Raw genomic sequence first — 15,483 nt, forward strand, 5'->3', positions numbered from 1 at the left:
AGTTGGTTAAAGTTCACTTTAAAATGAATCAGTCAGTCGGTAGAGTAGAAGTCAATGTGGACCGAACATTTGATTTGCTTTAATGCAAAACGTGTCCAGTGACCACATTTTTCTTTTCTGTCAGTAGTATAACTGCCCCCCTCTTTACCCTCACTACAGTAATTGACCTGGTTCACAAGTATGGGCCCAAGGTCTTTCTAGCAGTTGTCCCTACCTTCTGAAACTTTGCTTCTCTCCTCACAAGTGTAGACGACATTCAGACAAATATCTGACAATGCCACAATCACTAAATTAATCATCAACATGAAACCTAAGGTGTTGTTGTACCAATTGCAGTTTGGCACTGTTGCTCCCAGTGAACCCCTCACATTTTCCCATTCTTTTCCATACGAGTGTTGAAGTCTGGTACAACGGAGAAGAGTTATATTCAAGTTTCTTTGTTTACTGTTGTTTTTCTTGAACAATATGTTAAAAATACTTAAACCTGAACCATCTTCTCACTCTTTTCTAGACATATCCGAGTAAGAAAAAACTTATAAATACACAGAAGTGTGTATTTGCTGCACTGAGGCTCACCACATTCCTGTGTGATGTGTGTGTGTCTGTGTGTGTGTGTGTGTCTGTAATTAGTCCATAATTACCAGTTCGGGTGTTTGACAGGAGAGAAGGTGAATCTGGGAGACCTTTACCAGCAGGGCATCTGCAAATGAGACAACTTCACAATTAACTAGCGTCTTCTTCATTGCAGCTCCACCAACTACCACAGGATTTACATCACATTTTTTGGTGGTGAAACAAGTCAACAGGCAGAAAAACACAATTAACTCTCTCAGACGCCTTAATCATCTCGCATACAGCATGTCAAACCTGACCCGATGCTAAATCAAGACGCCAGCAGATCTTATTATTATTGAAATACAAACAAAATAGCATTTGACTCCCTTTTGATTGGACTACCAGCAAGTCCAGTTCATCAGTATTAAGACAGGTGACTGCTGAGGCAACTGCTGAGCTCAGAACAGTCAGGGCGCTGTTGGACAAAAAAACACAAACTAAACAAGACTGCAGTTTGGTGGGATTATAACCAGTGAAAGCAGCACATTCAACAGTATGGTATTTTCCTGACCTTGAGATTTTTGATGCCCATCTGTGTGGTATTTTGATGCACATGTGGGGGGTTCATTCAGGTATGTCAGCACTCGTGGGTCTCAGCTGTTATGTTCAGAATAAGAATGTCAGTAAAGAAAGCTGCGCTGATCTATAAATGCATGCATATGATTGATTCTTACAAGATCTGCTGTCCGCATGTGGTCCCTCATCTTTCAGCTATAAAAGTATGTAGATAAATCAGGAGATGATCTTCTTAAGTGTTATTTCGCATAAATGCCGTGGTCATACCTGACCACGTGGTATAGAGAAATTCGTTTCAGCTTTTTTGCTAAACATTTAGTTCTTGAAGCTTGGTGACATAATGACTATTTGCTCAGCTATTGGGAAAGTCCTGGCACTTGTGAACTTACATTAGGTCAATGACAACTGATCTTTGTTATCTTTTGATTGGTCTGTATAATCCTCGCTTATATATTTTATATGTTTTATGTGTTAAACTTATTCAAAATATATATTAAAATATTGGTTCCCCAACACATGCAATCAGTTACAGCTGACAGGCAGTAATCTCAGTCCCATCAGTCCCACACATGAAAAGTTTCATTTGTTCAAATGGAAATACCATTATTTGTAGATTCACTCACAAGACCAAACTTATCCAAACAAAATATTCATGCATTATTATGCATACACAGCCATTTGTGTTTATAGAACTACATGTAACATTTCCCCCAAACTTTATCCAAGTTAGCAACAGGGAAATGCACATTTGCAAAGATTGATTCCCACACGAATGTGGACAATTTATTCTCTTTGTCTGCTGAGATTTCTGCTGTATTTGTTTTTACTTTGCTTTAATCTTGTTTCAGACACAGCATCTTTATTCTACAGAGAAAGAGCAGATAGATTGAGCCGAATGGGAATTTATTTGATACAAATGTTCCTGTACTGAACTGTTTACACTTGATAGACTTCATCCAAACCTTCAGTGGGCAAAAGCACTTTCTGTAAATACTGGTCATGCACTTGTCAAACATTCAAAAGTGTGTTTACCTCAACAATTCTTACAGAATTCTGTCCTTTAAGCAATTATTCCCTACTATCTGGTCAGATATTTCACACTTCTCACTTGGCAATGCTAAAGATACCCCTTACTCTTACTGAGAGTGTCATTTAAAGAAGCTTGATTATGTAAAACATTGCTTGTTGCAACAAAACCATTTCTTTTTCACTCAACAATCTCAGTTTTCTCTCAACAAGTTTCTTGCGGTAGTCACCTGTTTTTTCTTTTTTTTTAACTTTAAAAACTTTTTAAGGAATTTCACATATTCTGAGCACTTGGCCCGTTTTGTTATTGAACAGTTGGGTTTAGGTCAATTGATCTTAAACCATGGTAGGGTCTTGCAACCCATATTATAATTCATTTGTATAGAGCAGTGCTTTTCTTTTCTATTCTCTTCTCTCTAATCGTGTTTTACATCTTCTGATGTCGCGAACAGCAGATTTTGATACTTTCACTAACAGTTGTTTTAGGGTCTTTCTTTACAGATCTCACAATGTTTTTGTCATCGACTGCTGTTGCTTTCCTTAGTCTACCCATTCGACGTCTGTTAGTCACTAGTAGATTCTGTCTTCTTCAGGACAATGGCTCAGATTAATCTTCCATCTTCTCTCAGCTTCACAATTGCTTGTTTTTCATCTATAGGCAGCTCTCTGGTTTTCATATTGGTTACACCTCTTAACTATAAATGCAGTCTAAACAGATAAAACCCAAATCTGAAACTGAGCGTAGATATTCAGTGCTATTTGTTTGAATAATCAATGTAATACACCCCTTTCACCAATCACATCTTCCAGTGCTTTTGCTCACATGACAAATTGTGTAAACACCTGGATATAAAAGCTGTAACATTTTACATTCTTGGTGAATTATTTTGACAAAAGAAAGCCATATTCTGCTGTTTACCTAAATTGCACATGAGCAAATATAAGTAAAAACAGCTTAAAATGACCCATAGTTACATTTTATAGTTAGGTGCCATCCAATGGTTGTAGTTAATTTGATATGAGCAAACAAATAAGTCAGGGATTACCAAGCGACCAAGTAGTGAGAGGCTCAGGGTGGACAGGTGGACAAAACACATAACTGTTCATTTCCCATTTTAAATGGCTTATCATTTCTTTTAACCATAACCTTTCACAACTGTACATGCATAAATATTATTGTAACCATGTCAACGAACGTCCTCTATTGAAATGAAGTATTTATTTTAACCCAGATCTTACATTGAGCCTAACCAGGTTGTTTTTGCTCTCAAACCTAAACCACAGCAATACTATAACCTTAACTGCATATTTATTACTGAAACCATTACAGCAACAGTCAGATGAGCAGCTGCTGTCATTATAACCACGTAACCATGATGATGAAGGTCATGGTGCTGCTGCTGCAGGGGCTCAGGAGGTGGGTTGTGTCAGTTGTGTATGTTGGGGGACTGATTACTGATTAATACAATAAACTCTCCACTTCTACAAGAATGTAATATTTAATAATGTAATATTTTTCCACTAATGTAGACATATGTCAGTATGAGGGCCTAGTGGTTCTTGCACATGTTTGTGGATGAGTGGTCCAAGACACTCAAAAGAACAAAATATCCAGACAGAAACTTTCAAACTATTCTTTTGCATTTTGTTGGTTATTGGTTGACATAATGCAAACTTCTGTCTCTGCGGCTCTCGATCCCATAAATAATGTGTTTAATGTATTGCTTTTACTTCCTGCTGCTGTTCATGGCTCAGAGGACAGAGCTGTTCAGTGTTTTGTCAGCACTCCCTGAAACAACATGGCCACAGGTGTAGGAGAGCTCTCTGAGATGGTGAATATGTGGTTCTGTGCTTTTGAAAAGAGGAGGGGTGATAATCCTTGTGTTACTCTGTACGCCTGCAGGAAGGGATGTATCAACCAGCATGACACACATCATCTCCAGCTCTCCCTTTCTGTCTCATTTCCCATCAGCCACCATGGTCTGATCTCCTCAATCTCTCCAAGGACGAGAGAACAAATGACTCTCTACCACTGTGCTTCAGTGGCGCTTTTGTTTTGTTGTAAAATATTACTTACTTACTACACAATGCTGATTCCTATGTACAATGTGTACTCAAGTTTTAAAGTTCATTTTCTCACATCAAAGAACAATTTCTCCTCAAGGATATGGGTTTAAATAATATCCCAAGATCTTGATTTTGATCATGAACCTGCAGATGTTGACATTTGTCTGAAGCAGTCTCACACCTGTAATTTTACTAGTTTTGCTGAGATATTTGATTTCTCACTTAAAAACTCTATACTTTGAAACTTTTTTTTCTAGCTTCTAGCACACTGCGTTATGAGAGACAAACTGCTGCACGAAGTGCAGACCTTTTTCACAACACCCTTACTTTCTAGGAACATGGAGCAGATCCAGAAAGTGTCATGTGTGGGTGTTCACAAGCATCAACACTTTTGAAAGTAGTGGTTTTAAAACAAGGATTTGTGCTAAATTATGGTATAAATATATCTTTTGGATTATGTTTCACAAGCTGTTGTGGTCATTTTATAATCATTCTATGCCCTTTCTGAAGTTTAAACCAGACTCTGTAGACGTGATGCTTTCTCACTTAAGTGTAGATTTGCAAAGTACTAAAGTGATGTTTTTTAAGTTGTGTACTTAATTGCAGTTTTGATATACTCTAACTACAAATAAGGGCCTTATTTAGTAGTAAGGGTAAAGGAGATTGCAAGATTGACAGGATGATTGGTGCAGTTTTAGCAGTAATAAGAATGTTGTACCAGACCATTGTAATGAAGATGTTCCAACCCTTACCAACTACCACCACCTGTTGGTAAAGAGAGTTATTTCCTTGTGCTACTTTTTGGCCTACACAAAGACAATTTGATGTGATGCAGCAGCTGGTCTAAGTTACCTCTACATATTTTTTGTCATCATGGTGCATCACAGTGCTTAGAGAAAGGATCCTAATATCCACAGGTAGTTAAGTTAAATCTTTTGGTCCTTTGTGTTGAAAGGAGCCAGTAGCAATGGTTAGGGTTCCTGAACAAACCCCTACTGCAGGTTTTACAGGCATGTTTAACTGGTATGAGGGCCCAGGGTAGACCCACAACATTCTGTAGAGATAATACTGTATATGTTACATGATCTGAAAACATCTTAGGATTTCGCCAGAGCAGTTGGAAAAATGTTGGTAGGGACTGGGACATCTGGACTATGTTGCTCAACCTGCTGCCTCCATGATCTGATGCTGGATAGATTTCTACAAAGTAGTTAAAGATAAAAATAGAAAATGAGTTCTAGCATAAGTTCTCCTCTAGGCATAGTATCTATACTTCTTGGAGCTTTTTACAGTCCATTGGTAAAAAGCTCCAAGAAACACCTCTTGACTTCAGAGTTTCATGCCATCTAGCAAACCCTAATGTCACTCTAAAAGCTTCAACTGGTGATAACCCAGGTTATCCAGATTCATTTCTTCCTTAAATTTGTTTTTCTTTAGTGATGGAAATACTGCGATCACCAGTATTAGATGTTAAAATTTACTTAAGTAACTGAACAGAAGCTGTCCCTCATTACTGCTATACAGTATCATGATACATTGGATTAGGTATTACTTTTTGCAGCCTTTTCCTATTGTATATGCTCAAATTGTTTTATATACAATTAGCTAATTTGGTCCAGTGGTTTCCAACCTAAATGTAAATCTGAAGGATTGTACTATTGTATGCACCACCAGTCCCATTTAATCCATAAAAACCTGCTGGTGATCTCCATTTAATGGAGTAATTGTGTCACTTCTTAATCCAACTGCAGTAAAGATGATTTAGTTTTTTTCCTTTTTTATTAGAGTATTTATATGATTCAATGTTATATATAGACCCAAAATACACTAAAACCATCAGACATCTCACAGAACCTACTACTGACTAGCGTGTCTTATGTCAAATGTCAATCTTAAACCTTGTTCGACAAACAGACTCGTGTGGGGGATGTTTGTTAGAGAAAACACTGTTTCAGTCTGTTAGATTGATTGAACCACGGGTTCAACCTAAGGTGAAGCTAACTTTGAATTGTAACAGGGTTTCCATGGTAACTGATATCAAATTCATTTTACCCACTGTTATCAAACAGAATGTTTTTTGAAAATAAGCCTGGCTTACTGATTTAAGTCTGGTTAAATGAGTTACATAATGGACACATAAAGTACTGATATACACAGTCACAATGGCAGATAAGAGGTTTTGAGCCACGTGATTTCCAAGACTTTGTGTGACAGAACACTAGCGCCAATAGTTTTTGATCCCAAAACCTCTTTGCTTTGAGACTGCAGTGTTAATCACTGTGTTACCACATTACCTTGCACCACCTAAACACCAACACTCAAATACATATAAGATCTAAAGGTAGCTGTTTGGATTGTATTTGTTGATTTTTAAAGATAGCTATAAGTGAGGCATGTATCACCACAGTCCAGGTCATTATGAATTATGTTCATTATGTTCATGTTGGGTGAGTCTTCAGTACCAATACAGAATGTATTGTGCTATTTATTAGAAAGTGAAGACTGGATTATGATTGGAATGCATCAAATACAATAATTACAAAAATATTATTTGCTTGATTACAATTAAAGCTACAATGCACATGTTGTTGAAAAGGTTTAATTACAGAATAATTGAGTGGAAAGAAATTAATTTACTGTAAGCAAAACACTCTAAATAAATATTCAATGTAAATATTAAAATCATTGTTTTTACAGAAAGCCTCACTCGAGGGTACTGATGTTTTCCTTCAGTCCAAGCAGCAATGCTGGGGATGAACAGAACAAGTGGAGTGTGGAGCAGCAGCAGCCTCCAGCAGTGCTCAGTGGATGCTGGGGTACTTGTGGAGTTTTCTTCCTGCAGGGTTTCCCACCGGCTCAGGGGTCATTGACTCCACAGCATTGACTGCAGCTCTTTCCACACTACATTTGCCAGCTCCACTCTACTAGGCCCGCTCTCCTCTGTGCAACACACACAACACATACAGTAGAGGCTGGAACAACAAAGCTGGAGAAAGGCAGAAAGAAGCACAGGCTAATGCACACAGAGGAAAGGATGAAAGAAGGAAAATGCTGAGGCAGAAACACACAAAAATAATGCACCCACACTCAGAATTTGCATGTGTTTGTCTTACTACATTATTATAAACCTATAATTGTCGACATGAATAGTGTTCCTAACCTCAAACCTTAGCTTACTCTAGGCCTACTTATATGCACACGTGCAATTTAACCATTTGTCTACCAAGGTGCCCTTAGTGTCAGGCATAAAACTGGCAGGTCGTCTGCTAAGAAGGGAGTTAGAAAAATAAGATAAATATCAACATTTATTTCTGTTGTTAATACTCATATGCACTACTGAATTACATATTAACAGCACAACTCAGAAAACCTCAGTTGATAATAAAGTGGATATACTGATGCTGTGTTTTTTTCTTTTTTCAGATCTGTTGGGTGAGGTACACATCTAAAATTTCATCAGTGGGTCCCAAATACTTTAGTAGTAGTAGTACCCTTACTCTTGAACAGCTGATAAAATTTACAATGTGTTTGTTTGTCAATCTCAAATATTTGTCAATATCAGTTTCAAATACAGTAATTCACCTTTAATTATCTGGGCAGTGTTCAACGTGAATCAGGTCATGACAATAAGAAGAATCAGCTTCGCTTATTCCATATACCAGCTACAGTGCAGTATTCACACCTTAGGGAAAGCCAAGCTGATTTCAACAAAGCCATTCTCAGCTCTCACAGTCATAGTGGTTGATGAAAAAATGTAGGCATGAGCAAACACAAACCTTTCCAGTGAGTGCAAATCTGTCAAGATGATTGGACAACCCTGGAGAGCCCAGTAGGAGCACGAGGAGTGTAAAGATGACTAGTAAGGTAATAGGCAGAACATGGTGGAAGCAGCCTCACATATTTGGGACTCATGCAACTAAAAAACTCCCACGGAAGCACAGAAATCCTAAACTATTGTCTGAATGAATCTAGTGCTGTTTGAAACTTGATGGGAGTAAACGAACGAGCCAAGGTAAATCAAAGCAAACATGTTAAAACTCACATTATAATAAAAATGTCTTTACCGTACCCCTTACAGGAAACACTGACAACTTCTCTTGCAATTTCAAGGTCCCCTCTCTGCCAAATGCATCACAGGGTCAGGCCAAGGGAGCAAATATTCAATGCTCCCCTGATTCAAGTCAATCCACCTGCTCTCCATCTGTACAAATGGACCACGCCAGCACCATCACTGAGTGGTCCATTTTCCTGGTGAGGTAACCACTTCCATTAGTGTTCATCAGCCTTGCCTACCGAGGGACCACTTTACTGACATCTGCTTTATGCTGGCATCCACACGCTAAAAGGCAAAATGTTCCTGCAGAGAGAAAAACAGAGAGAGACCCTCTTGGCTCTATGGATCCATGAAAGAGTGCCAGGGCTCCATGAGTATTAATTGATGGCATTTGGGCCACATTGGGATATTAATGGCAAAAATGCTTTTCCTGTCACAGACTATACACTGGTATTCAGTTTGTTTGCAGATAATGGTGTCAGTGTGGGAAACAATGGTACATGCCAGCCAGCCATTGCCAATTACATTTGATATAAAGACTACATTATAAGATTGACATTAGATTATATAGGAGTTATGAGTTGTTTCTCCTTTACTATTGACTTTGGTCTCTTGTTTTGGTCTCCACCACCTTGCCTAAAATAATATTTATCGATATTAAATGTTCATCACAAGTTATTTATCTCTGTAAAAATTACAAAAGAGACATCACAATAATTAGCAAATTTTTTTTTACACATTTCTCTAAAGGTATTTAAACTCATTTAGAGGAGAATGCAAAGGCAATAGTACCATTTTTTACTATAGTATGTTAAACAAAACCAACCCCACCTGAAATCAGGTTGTTTTACTTGAAAGTTCAGTGGCTTTATGTGAATCAGTACCTCTCCAAAGAGCACAGTTTTGAAACCAGAAGCCTAACTGAGCAGCTCAGATTTCTTTGCTCAATGATGCACTGCTTACATTGTAAACCTTTCCTATTACTCAGCCTCTTTGTTTTCTCATCTTCCTGCTCTCTCTGTCTCATCACCTTTCTGTCTTCCCCTGTCCCCTCAGTCCAGGGTTTTGGCCCAGTGTTTTCTCTAGTGAAACCTTTGACAGCCATGGTACATGGCGCTGAGCTCACTCAGCCATGCCTGGTGGGAGTGGGCATCCCTCCAGCACCAACCCCACCAAGCAGGCCTGCCTGTCTGCCTGCCTGCCTGCCTGGAGAAATGAAATTAGGGAAGACATGATGGCACAGTCATCCTCTCCCCACCCACAGGCTGATTGTATTAGCCAAGCATAAACTCGATTTGGTACTTTTCTACGGCCATAAGAGAGGAATTGATTTGGATTTAGCCTAACTGGCTCAGCCACATGTCCTCAGCCGACAGGGATCATTTCTGAGGAGGAACATTGGTTGGATGATGACAGTGGTTGTGGTGGTGGAGGTGGTGATTAGAGGGCTAGAAAAAAAATCTAACTAGCAAGCAGTATGCCAATATGAATATCTCAAAGTGACAACTTAACAGACACTGAAGTTCAGCTGTATCATACTTAGAATATTCCCCTGTAGTTGAAGTTGAGCTGTGGATCTTTTGATGCAGACGTTTCTTTCATAACGCTGCACTCATTCTCATATAGATGTATATTAAAAGACTCAGTGGCCTTTAAAGGCCCAGCCATCCACTTACTCTCCCCTCTCATGTGTTCTATAAATAAGTCTTGTAACTGACGTACAGTGCCCACAATCCCTTAGGGTCAGATCCTGCTAAGGCCTGACATACAGTGTCAAGAAAAAGTATGCAAACCTTTTGTAATTTCATAGTTTTCTGCATTGATTTGTCATAAAATGTGATCTAAGTGCTGTAGCGGCAGTTTGTTCTTTTCAAATAATTCAATATAGTTTAAGCTTCAGGTAAATCAACAATTCTTGATCGCAGATCCTCTGAAAGCTCCTTTTGGCGAAGCATGGCTCACATTCACACATCCAAATAATTTTCTTAACAAGACTACAGGTATGCTGGCACCTGACTTCAATGAGCCAATATTTCAAGCTTTCACATACTTTTTCTACTAGGACTATGAGGTTGTTGTATGAGGTTTATATGGTTCCTCTCAATAAAGACATAAAAGATCAGAATTTGTTTTGTGTGTTATTATTTTAGGTGCATTATATTTGTTAATACTCTTGACTTAGATAAGGTCAGATCACATTTTATGACAAATTAATGCAGAAAGCTATACAATTACAAAAGGTTCACATACTTTTTCTTGCTACTTATCTAACACAAAGAAAATCTTAAAAGTTGAAAAGTTTATTGTGATAATAAAAAGCTTCAAAGACATCCACTGATTCTGAAAAGTCAAGTATGTGTGCTATTTAGTGCTAAAATCCGATTCCTCAGAGGTGATTTGAAGAAATCAGATTCAGGTACAGTGCTTGTTAAAAGAAACTAGTGTTGACTGTCTGTAGTAAAGAGAAAATCAAGTGTAACTGCTAAGGTCAATGCTTTGTTGACCAATCCAACAATCCCCACGTCCTTCCAGTGCTGACGTTATGTGCCTCTAACAACATCTCACTAAGAGTGAGTCATAACTCATACAGCAACAATTTGTTATTTGACTGTACAGTAAACATGTGGGGTGCAGAGTCAACTGATCCTGTTTCTTTATTTTGTTTTGTACAGAGACAGTCTGCAGGCTGCACATCATATCAACAGTAGCGTAAAATATACATCCATCTGTCCATAAACTGTCTATTGTGTCAACAGTTGCATGTTTGCTAGAGCCAACTGGCTAGAGCTTTAGGGATATTACTGGTCAATATACACACATTACACACACACAATCACTTGCACACACACACACACACCTCTGTGATAGACATCAACATTTAGACTCTACAGACTTGTGATCAAAGTCTTGTCCCAAGGATGTGACAAAGTAATTTTCCATGGTAAAGGCTTCAAAAAGGTCCTCAGTCGGATGGAGGGGCCACAGTGGGCTTGGTCTACCAACAAAAGAAATCAACCTGATTTTTTTTTTCACTGGACTGAAAATAGCTTCCTGTGCCCAGACCAATTACACTGATAGAAGGAGTTTTACTGCACCCCCCTCCACACTCACATGTACGTCTAATCCAACCCCGGCCAACTCTGCTGCTGCTGGATGACGTAAAAACGACATCAGACTGAGGCGAGGACACATAGGTGGCCGTTATTGATTTAAATTCTGAATGGCCTTTCCGGCTTTAATGGATTTTATTGTGGAAAATGAACTTTCAGCATGGAGTGCACAAAAATATGGACATCATCACTGACATCACCCACAGGCAGAGCCAGATTAACAGGCTAGAGGACCCAGTGGCAGAAAAATTAGCTGTGGGCTCTAATGAGCCCCAGTCACTCACACATGTTCCCCCAGTCTGTTTTGTCCACAAACCAAATGGTATTCATGTGCTGTAACACCGCCCTGTCTTAGGTTTGCTGTATTTCAGACAGTTGAGATAATTTAAAAAAACACAAATTTGATATTCACTCATCTTTGAGATATTCACTGCATGAGTTTAATGTCATTGATATTACTAAACATATTAAAACTAGATTTTCTTGGGACTCTGTTTTATAAAGATTGGCTGGAAATGCAGAAGTCATCACACCATTTCAGTTTTGAAATGTCCTGTGGTGCATGATTTATACCACAAAACAGAGTTTTAGGAATCAAATTAACACTTAGTAATTGCCACACAGACAGGCTGGGTCCCCCGGGACCCCAAACAGTTTCAAAACATCCTATATCTTCTAGATAGTTTGATCAACTATCTGTTGCACATTTTCTAAACCAATGATCCCCATCAACAGAAATCTACTAGCATCATAAATGTAGAAATCACCTTTTATATTGTCAATTCTTTTTTGGTCGCTGCCCATATTGTTAGATTGGACACACTGACGTATGTCTGATTTGCGTCTGACAATAAATGTGGCCTGTCTATGAATCATAGACAGAAGACAGAACGCTCTCTTTAACATAATGGCTTAACACTAAAGCAATAATCATAAAAACAAAGCAAACAGTTGAAGATTTCAATTACTTGTATTTACCATGCAGTGACAATCAAGTTGAATCTAACAGCACTGCAAGATAAATGGATTCATTTTCATAAACTGTGTTTCCCAATACAAAAATTTACAGGACTATATTTATTCCTGTCAACTGATGACTGTCAAGAGGACATATATACAGGTTTGTGTAACACTGATACACCTCAAAGCTGCACTGATCAATAATTTAGATTAACAATTGATCACCACTACATTGTAAGTTGTAAATTTGAAAGTGGTTGTTGATTCTGATGAACACATTAGCTCAGCAGTTCCCCTCAGCTCTACAAAGTGTTTGGAGACATCATACTGTAGCTGGTTTTGTTACAAATGAAATCAATTGTCTCATCCTTTTCTGAATAAGACAGTGTGTGAAATACACCAAAATGATTGATATGTGTGTGTATGGGATGTTTATTTGTTAAATTGTGCAGTCAAACTGTCCTCCACCCGCTACACTTCCTACCTCCCTATGTTATTTAGTCAGACTGTGGCCATCAAACAAACTCATCACATTTTCAGACAATGATAACACTTTGTTATTTTACGTTTCATTTATGCCCCTATGTGAAGGGCATTCACACAGACACAGACACACAAACACAAACCTCTTTTGAAGCCTCCTGCCTGTTGTAATTATAGGAGGTCACAGTTTTGCATTGACTAGCAGCCAAAGCGCGGTGCATTGCTTTGTATCGTTATGCTAATCTACCTCCATGATTACTTTGCCTTGGCTTTTAGTCTTCAATAGAACTGTGTAACCAGGGCCTCGGTGTGCGTTTTTGTGTATGTGGCTATGTGACTTTGAGCCCAAGGTTTCCAAAGCTTGAATGGGAATCCTTGAATTTACTTAAAAGCTGCTGCACTGAGTGTGAATCAAGTACAGCACTTGTACAGGTGTACTGGTTTCAAGGCAAATGACATTTCAATGAGGAGAAATCATTGAATATCAACAACCTTTTTTTCTAGATTAAAAAGTGAAATAGGAAAAGTGTTTGCTGACTCCGAACGATGAACATATAGCATCTTGATAAAACTGAGGCTTTTCTTTTTAAGGAGAATTGAATTGGGCCCTACACACAGTTTAAAGTACCACTGTTGTCAGGTATTATACCAACTAACTAAAGTAATATCTGGGATATTAAAAAAGGAATAGTTCAGCTTTGTGTACATCATGTCCTCCGATCTAGACGCCCACAAAGGTCATTTGTCCCTATAACCCATAGGAGCATCTATTCTAATGAAATTCCTAACAGTAATAGTTGTGTTACTGTTATGGTGGAATAGCCTTGCTTCAACATAAACTTTCAGACATGTACTGGAGCCCAAAATATTTAGTATGTCTGAGTAAGCTGCATGTGAGAATACAAATGAAGTCAAACTAGAACATACATATCACATATCATATCATATCTGGTCCCATTTACATTTTACACTAAACTATCAGTTAGCTTTAAGTTGCCTGTTGTGGAAACTTTCAAACAGTATGTGTAAAGACTGATCAGGCTCCCAGGGTACCTCTGAGCTTTCTGGCTTCACCTTCCCCCGAGCCTCTGCAATAGACATGAGAAATAAATAAAACCAGACCTAATATCATTTATTATTTCTTCCTGCTACTTTAAACTGTTGCTGTCAGCCAGCCTGCTGGAGACCGTCTGCCCACTGTCTTTAAAGTTCACCAGGACCTGCCCACGAACAGACAGCTGATGTCACGACAGAGATGCTGAATAGACGGTGGAGTCAAATCTTGCTTTTAATATGAATTTCCACAAAGGTTTCATTCACAGATTTCTCTTAGCCACTTGGTGGCAGTGGAACAAGATATTACATTATCGCCTTTAACAGTTATTGGTGGTGATCGTGTTAGCAACCAGTTGACTTACATTTGATGACATTTGAAGTCTCTAATATCTATTATTAGCTCTGTTTGTGTGTCTCCACTAACTCCTGTGAGAATGTCTGTCTCTTTAGCTGCTGAATGTCCCTGTATTCTTTCTGCAAAGCTTAATTTACTTCCTAACTATCCTCTGCACACAAACTGTATCCAGCCCCACCCACTCCTGTCCAACCCACACCAAGCGAATAAAGACGTCATTAAAATTCAGATGACCCACTCCCCTCCCTCCACTGTCCCCTTTTGATGACAGCGCTGCTTATTTCCATGTGTGCTGACAACCCCCCCTCCCCCAACAGGCAGAAGAACATCATCTGTTGTGACGTTATGAATAATGCTGGCTACCGACCAGGAATGCAAATACACAGAGCAGTGTAATAGATAGCATCATGCATCATTGCCTTGAAGAGAGAGCTGTGGAGCGAAGGAACAGAGTGAACGAGAGCGAGAGAGAGAGAGAGAGAGAGAGAAAGACATGTATGAGCTGAGCTGTAGCCTCAGCAGCATCATTTGAATTTGCATGTTATCACACACAGGACGTCTCCATCAAAATGTCAGACTGTGCCCGCGGTCTCTCACCACTGATTTATAATAAAGGCAATAAGTTAAAGTTTGGCTTCTTCATTGGAAGGATATTCACACAATAGCAGCTCGCTATCTGCCTTTTCCTCCTTTTAAATGTCAAAACTCAAGGCTGCTGGAGGAATTTCAGCAGCTGAACCCAACCTGTAGCGTACATTTTGTACTATTACATGTCAGCTGTGTTGTGAGGGTTGAGAAATCAGTCAGTACAACCGACAGTAAAAGGTTCAAGGATCATTGCAGTTGTTTGACAGTGCAGAGTTTGGCTTGAATTGAAGACAAACTGAACATAAACACATCCTCTGAAAAACAGGCTCACAGGCACACTGACTGACAGGAGCACTATGCATTATGTACACAGATGAAAACATGTACCTGCATACAGTTAAACCACATGGTACAAGGCCTCAGCAGACCTTTTGACCTGTCATAGCTAAATACAGTGGCAAGAAAAAGTTGTATGTGGATATTTTGAAATGTCATGGTCTTCTGCATTAATTTGTCAGAAAATGTGATCTGATCTTCATCTAGGTCAAGAGTATTAACAAATATAAGGAGCCTAAAACAAGAAAAAAGAATTCTGGTCTTTCATGTCTTTATTGAGAACAACCATAAACACATTTTTTTGATACACTTGGGGC

This window comes from Anabas testudineus, chromosome 2, assembly GCF_900324465.2.
Source record: "Anabas testudineus chromosome 2, fAnaTes1.2, whole genome shotgun sequence".
Classification (NCBI taxonomy): Eukaryota; Metazoa; Chordata; class Actinopteri; order Anabantiformes; family Anabantidae; genus Anabas; species Anabas testudineus.